Source organism: Pavona decussata, unplaced genomic scaffold (genome assembly GCF_977016875.1).
Source record: "Pavona decussata unplaced genomic scaffold, jaPavDecu1.1 SCAFFOLD_416, whole genome shotgun sequence".
Classification (NCBI taxonomy): domain Eukaryota; kingdom Metazoa; phylum Cnidaria; class Anthozoa; order Scleractinia; family Agariciidae; genus Pavona; species Pavona decussata.
Genome location: NW_028145778.1, coordinates 1,542,501 through 1,549,027, shown reverse-complemented (window position 1 = coordinate 1,549,027; position 6,527 = coordinate 1,542,501).

The window sequence follows — 6,527 nt, the reverse complement described above, 5'->3', positions numbered from 1 at the left end:
CAATGATGTACACTGATTACCGTATTTCTTCGATTAAGGTTACTTCCATGTTTCGCGAGTGCCTTCAGGGAAATCTAGCGTACGCGCGCTGCTTTCAATAAAACCAGGGAAAACTATATATCACTGTAAAGCTGATAAATTGAAGTTTGCGAAAATATCAATGTTTTTTTATTTTGTTGGATACATAAGCGCTTAGAGGCCTGCAAACTCAATACTAGCGACGTGTACTTAACTGAATTACCCACTCTCACGTAAAGGCGCAAAACCAAACAGACTGCACAATATCAATCAGGAGATAATAGGCTAACAAAGTGTGTCAGCCTTTTTCTTTATTCCTATTGGTTTGTGAGAAAACCCATCCTAAAGATGGACAATGGAAAATTTTTGTAGTCCCGTCAGACGTTAACACGTCACGGGAAAAATATTTTGAATTTCGTAAAAGCCTGACACACTTTGATGCATTAATATCTGATGACCATTTTGGCCAAATTTCGTTGAAATCTGGCAAATCTATATACCCTATTAATTCATTTGAAGATGGGGAATTCGCGCAAAAACAAAAGCCGTGTTTTCGGCCTCGAAACATTTTCCGAGTTTTCGCACCTCGTTAAAATACTTGTCAACGCGCTCACGCCGCCGGCCAATCAAACACAAAGAAGCATTCCCTGGGGAGTTTTGTAAGCATTTAGTGTTACTGTAATATTATATTATAAAGCGATTTCGTTATGGGACGAGAAAGCCACCGGCTAAACCAAAACAAAGAAGAAAACGGCAGATAGACGCAGAACATAAAACTGGCAGCCCCAGCGGAGTTGACACGAGACACGCACTTCTCACCGCAATCATGTCTGCGTGCTGAGGTTCGCTGCTTATTTTCAGCCGGTCAACAACGGCGAAAGTGGCTGGATTGTCGCCGACATCTTCGATTTCTGATGTTCGACTCTCCACTATCCGATTTCTCGTCCTTGAATTTCTCTACTGCCGAGGCAGTTATAGAAAATCTGACTGGTTGTACCAAGAACCCTTGTCGCTCTCCGACAGCTGAAGTTTTTTGGTTTCGTCAAATGTTTTTTCGACCTTCTTTGGGCCGGGTTTTTTCCTAACTGTAACCCAAGGTGACTTTTCTAGTTTCGCTTTCTTCATAACAACCTTTTACGCAATGCTTGAATCCAAAAAGGAACGCTGTTTCACAGGAAAATTTTACATACAACGCCGTGACATGCGATGAACACGATGTAGACAAAAATATGCAAATTTTCCGGTAATTCAAGATCGCGGGTAAATTTTGCCGCGTAATATCTCAACACAGTCCCGCATAAATTGGATTATGACACCTTCGCTCGCTCACCGCTTTTCGTACAAAACTTTGTTTTTCAGATAGCTCGCGTTCTTTTTAAGATTTCTAACGGCTGTTTTCACGAAACTTTGCATCCCTTTCTTGTTTTAACAATTACCTAAAAAAAATTATTTGAGAAAAATTCGAGCTTTCTTCCCCATAAGTAACCTTAACCGCTGGGTGCTTATTCTATTTTGGTCCCATAAGGGTGGGCGCTTATTCTCGCGAGGGTGGTGGGCGCTTATTATTTTCCCAACATTTTCAGTAAGCGAGAACATTTTCAGAGAACAACAAAACAACGGATAACAAGTTTATTTCGCTTCAACAAGGCAAAAACTCAGTGCACAAGCTAACACCAACAGGCCGAAAACAATATAAAAGGGATATTGACTACCGTTTTTTAAAACCAATTTTGGAACACTCGTGACGTTCCTCTTACATCACGCTGGGGTAGTACAGAGATGACTCAAATGCTACACACTTTACAACACAACAAATAGACAACATTGCTAGAATTACAATTAGCTTTAGTTTTAGTTCACTCGAAACTGTCCCCTATGGTAAGATGCACACAGACCTGACATCGTCTACCTCCACATTTAACAGTTCCCGGTGGTTTGCACCCTTGAGAACGTAAAGGCTTCGCGTGTACAAGATGTCTCCTAGACTTTTGGGTCGCCCGTGACAATAAAAAGTTTGACATTTTGACACATTTTGGAAAAAATAGGCGGCATGAGGTGTTTAAGAAAATGATTACAGGCTCCTCTTCTTTATCTGTTTTTCTCTCCCCCAGTCGCCCTCGTTTTCGTCCCCTCGCCCTGTCCTTCGCGCATCTCTCTAGGAGCATTGAACAGGCTAGCAGTGCGCGCTCTAGAAATCGCATGCGACAGTATTAAGCAAAAGTTGTACCGTCTAAATCGGCCTTAACTCGCCCTTAATATCTCCGAGAAATATGTAACGTTGACAGAAACAAAACAATTCCAGAAAAAAAGATAAATAAAAATAAGACATCTGAAACTGGTAACTATAATTTTACAAATTCGTTTTACTGGCCAAAAGTATCCAGGCTTTGTACACGTCTCTTGAAATCAGAAAAAGTACTGTTCCTTAACTTTTCAGGAAGAGCATTCCATTGCTTGGCGGAAAACACATGAAAAGGAGCATAGCCCATAGGTAGTAGTTCTACACTTGCTAAGGGACAATACGTTTCTACTACGCAAATCTTAGCTTGTACAGCTTGAATTGAAGTAAACATATTTCACATATAGGTGGGATACTGACTGAAAAATAAGCCCTTGTAAAATAATACAAAAATAATTGCAATGTGCTTATTATACAGCAAAGTCATTTCAACCTTGCTAAGCAATTCAAGGTCCTGTATTCAAAAGTGTAATTATTAACCCTTTCACCGCTAAAGGCGACTAATCTCGCCGTTTTAGAGGCTACCACTTTCAAGATTGGCCACGTTCTCAAATCCAGCAATCTGGTTATTATGGTCTACTAATAGCGTCAATTAGTAAGTGTTTTAGGCTTTAAGAGCCAATAAACTGAGTTTATCCTCCGTTTGCCGTTCCATATCAACATTTATTTTCAAGCAAAACCAAAAATGCCCGTTTTCTGCGGCATCGAGGAAAGCTGAAAAACACACATCTTTGCTTCCAATTTTTTAGGTCAAAATCTCATTTTAAAACCAAAATTCCTTCATGACAGCAAACTTTAATCTCATGACTAAGCATTTATCTCCAATTTTGCCTCTCACGCGTACAGCTGTTCGAATATCAGCCATTCGATTCGAGCCACTTTTCAAAGCCCGTGATTTCCCCTTTGCCGTCCGAGTTGCATTCTGGGTAATTTCGATACAACAACGAAATGGAAGTCCCTTTAGTTTGTAGTTTTTTTTAAAAGTGTCAAGCCACCCGGTCCTACTGGCAAAATATCGCACACATCGTTTTCTTTGCAAGTCAAATCTCGCCCAAATTGTCTTGGTAGGTCCGAGAATCCACCCACAGAACGGCCAGAGAGACAACTTCACTCGTGAGCCACCATGACTCGACACGAACACTTTTGACGTCCCAGTCTCTATGAAATCATCTCTCACCTCTGGATTCTTTCAGAGGATTGCCTCTACTCTCCATTCCAGCTTTATGATGCCAGCCTGGGAGCTTTTGCAGTGGAAAATGACCCGAAAGTACACTCATAAACCGACTACTTACCGATTAGAATGTGTTTGTGCTCGTGAGCAAAACAGCAACGGTTCAAATAGGTGACGTCACAAAAAAACTTGAGTCCTCGTTATTGCAGAGCAGCGAACATTTCAAAGGAGATCTTCATATAGGACAACTAAATCCGTTTTGGTCATCTACATTGAGATAACTGTCCAGAGAGTCCAAGAAATTTGGCAGTGAAAGAGTTAAGGCAACCAAAGTCTTTCACATGTATCTAGTTTCATTCGGCAAGGAATAAGCAAATAACAAAGTTTAGACAAAATCCAAAATACATGTATCATTACATTCACCTGTTCCATTCATGAGTTGGCGCACAACTAGCGCTTTGATTACACGATTAAACTTCTATTAGATATGGAGCTTTCGTGTATGGAATGCTGGCAACAAAATCTCTGTTGAATGTTTCATTCCAAACAGAAGAGTAAGTGAAAATACCCTATCACTCCAGGCTATATTTCAGGCTTTCTGTTAGCGGGTTTTTTTTTTTTTGTTTCCGCGGAGGTGTATAGAAATCATGGAACACCCGTTTTACACCAAATTCAGGACAGGACAAATTATCTGTTAATCATAAGTAAAAATAACCAGCTCAAACTACAACAGCGAACTGAAGCAAATCGTCTTCTTATATCAGGAGAAAATAAAAATTGATTGGTATCATTGTGAGACAATTGCGTAACGAAAGAAGTGTGTCAATTCATGTTTTTTTGTAACATTTTTCCAACTAGACAATGACTTATTTCTACGCTTCGTAACTAGTAATTAGTCCCAAGAACCGAATAAAGCAAACTAAACTACTGAACTAAAAGAAATGGTGTTTGTTATAAAAACACTCAAGAAAGTCAATCTACTTAACGGTAAAGGCTTAAATGGATTAGTTTTTGGATGCTTAACGTTCTTCCTTCTTCTAGGAAAAAGTAGAAGTCTGTGTAAAATGTAGTAGCCTTTTGACTTGCACGTTGTTGAACGGAATTGAGCCCCTAGCTCTATTCCGTTCAACAACGTGCATATACATGTAGCAACTTGGTAAATCGCGTGATCGACTTTGAAAATGTAGGCTTTGGACTTGGATGAATCGAATCGCGTCATCGATATTGAAAATTGTTTTAAAATGATAAAATTGTCAGCAATGAAAAATATTCACAAGCATTTATTTTGCTTTATTTAGTTGGTGCTTGGGACTTTATACTCGGCAGCACTAAAAGCCGGAATCCGGAATCAGAAACTACAATACAGAAACTAAACATTTACTGCTAACGAAAAAGTTGAATGTTTAGTTGGAATGAAGTGACGTTCTTATCAAAACGCAAATTTTATCCTTCTCGATACGTGACACCAGAGAAAAAATCTAATTAAGTCATTAATTCCCGCCAATGAAAAATGAGTGTTCCCACGGTTTAAAAATGTAAAAATGATCGCCCACGAAGTAAAAGAAAAAAACAAGAAACTGTTATCAGCTTATACTCGGGCCATATTTGACTGCGTGGTGCGTAAGCCTACGATCTCTTCTAGCGTCGCTAACTCCCCAAATCGATATATATATAGATATACACCGCAAGAACAGCGTCCATCAACAGATCAGAGCAATCACCCCCCAGCAGTGCTAAAAAACATACCCCTCAATATTAACAAAAGGTTAACTGCCATCTCATCCAGCAAAGAAATATTTGACGAATCCATTGCCCCTTACCAGAAAGCTCTCACAGAAAGTGGATATAACTACAAGCTAACATACAACCCACCGCAAGAACAGGCCCAGAAAAACAAAAGAAAAAGAACAAGAAACATCACATGGTACAATCCACCTTTCAATTCAAATATCAAAACTAACCTTGGAAGAAAGTTCCTGCACATCGTCGACAGATGCTTTCCAAAACACCACCCACTCCACAAGATTTTCAACTAACTCCTCCACAACCGCGCATTGATTATTTGAAGAAAAGTTTCTCATACAGTGGAGCTCAATTGTGGAACAGTTTACCAATATAATTAATAGAATTACGGCAACTTCCTTGAATGGAAAAACTTTTGAATACAGAGGTCCACACAATGCAGGAATTAAACTTGCTGGTAACCACTAAAGGATTACGCTGATCAACCGTTTCTCTGGCTCCGGCACATAGATGACATTCTGGAAGAAAAGCTAGACAACTTCATCCGGCCTCAACAACATTCACCCTACTATTAAGTTCACTAGTGAACGATCAACAACTTCTATTCCTTTATTGGACGTTGATATTCAACTCGAAAATGGAAAAATCGAAACCTATCTCTATTGCAAGCCTACAGACAAACACTAGTATTTACTCCACTCCTCAAGTCATCCTTATCAGACAAAAAAAGCCATCCCTTACAAACTAGCTCTCCGTTTACGCCGGATTTGCTCCAAAGACGAATTCTTCGAACATCGATCAGCTGAATTGCTCCCATACTTAACAAAACGAGGCTATAAAGACCGTTTTGTGAAAGAACGGACGAAAGAACGCACGATTCGTGAAAGGTTCACAGAACACAGGCAAGCGACAAACAACCCGCATCACGCCAACTCTACAGCAGCAGTCCCTGCACACTTCAACTTACCAGGCCACTCTTCTGCGGACATGCAACTCATCCCTCTCGAACTTTAAGGCCAACATCAAGGCCCCCGGCCGTAAGGCATGCGAGGCTTTTGTAATTTAAAGACGGAAAACGTTATCTCCAGAAGGCATTAATAGGAAAAAAGAACTCTGAACCTTTGATTTTACACTTTTATATTTTTGTTATCTCATATTTACAAGTACGCTGTCTTCGTGTCATGTAATAGCCAATCATTTTTTCCATGTATTTTTTCAAACTTAAATTTAAGGAGCCGTTATTATATTTTCCTTCAGTATGGCTCTGGCCCTGAGGAAGACTAATTCTATTAGTCAAAATATTGGCCGCTAATAAATCTGCCCTTTGCCGTAGTGCCAGCCCTGCATTCAGTTTTG